Raw genomic sequence first — 395 nt, forward strand, 5'->3', positions numbered from 1 at the left:
ATATCACAGCATATACTTTGTGTTGTGGTACTAGAATTCAGCAGTGACCACAAGTGGAGTTCATCTGTTTCGTTTCTGAAAGACTCAGTTACAGCTTGGATTGCTTGGTGGCTGTTAATATTGCTCTTTGTAAGACATGTGCATGTTTTCGGTGCCTTTCTTGCTTTTAATTTTCTTTGAGTTAGTTGCAAGTTTTTATGGAATACTTTTCCACGTAATGGGCTGGCAAGATATTTCATGTCGGTCTCTCAATCTCTACTGAAGTATCGTATGTTTGGTATGCATAAATAAAACTTTACACTTTATATGATCGTAGCGTGTGAATTCTTCACAAACAAATATGGAGAATATGTATGTAGGAGTTTTTCAGGGTTTGCCTAAATGACGCTGTTTCA

The 395-nt window shown here is 36.7% G+C and overlaps 1 protein-coding gene across 1 annotated transcript in view; it reads left to right on the top strand.

The window, feature by feature from the left end:
* LOC116843283 overlaps window positions 1-395 on the top strand; it is a 10,076-nt gene that overhangs the window by 9,201 nt on the left and 480 nt on the right. The window lies entirely within an intron of this gene.

Source organism: Odontomachus brunneus, unplaced genomic scaffold, assembly GCF_010583005.1.
Source record: "Odontomachus brunneus isolate Ranch 3 - 2012 unplaced genomic scaffold, Obru_v1 Obru_scaffold_003, whole genome shotgun sequence".
In the NCBI taxonomy this organism is placed as follows: Eukaryota; Metazoa; Arthropoda; class Insecta; order Hymenoptera; family Formicidae; genus Odontomachus; species Odontomachus brunneus.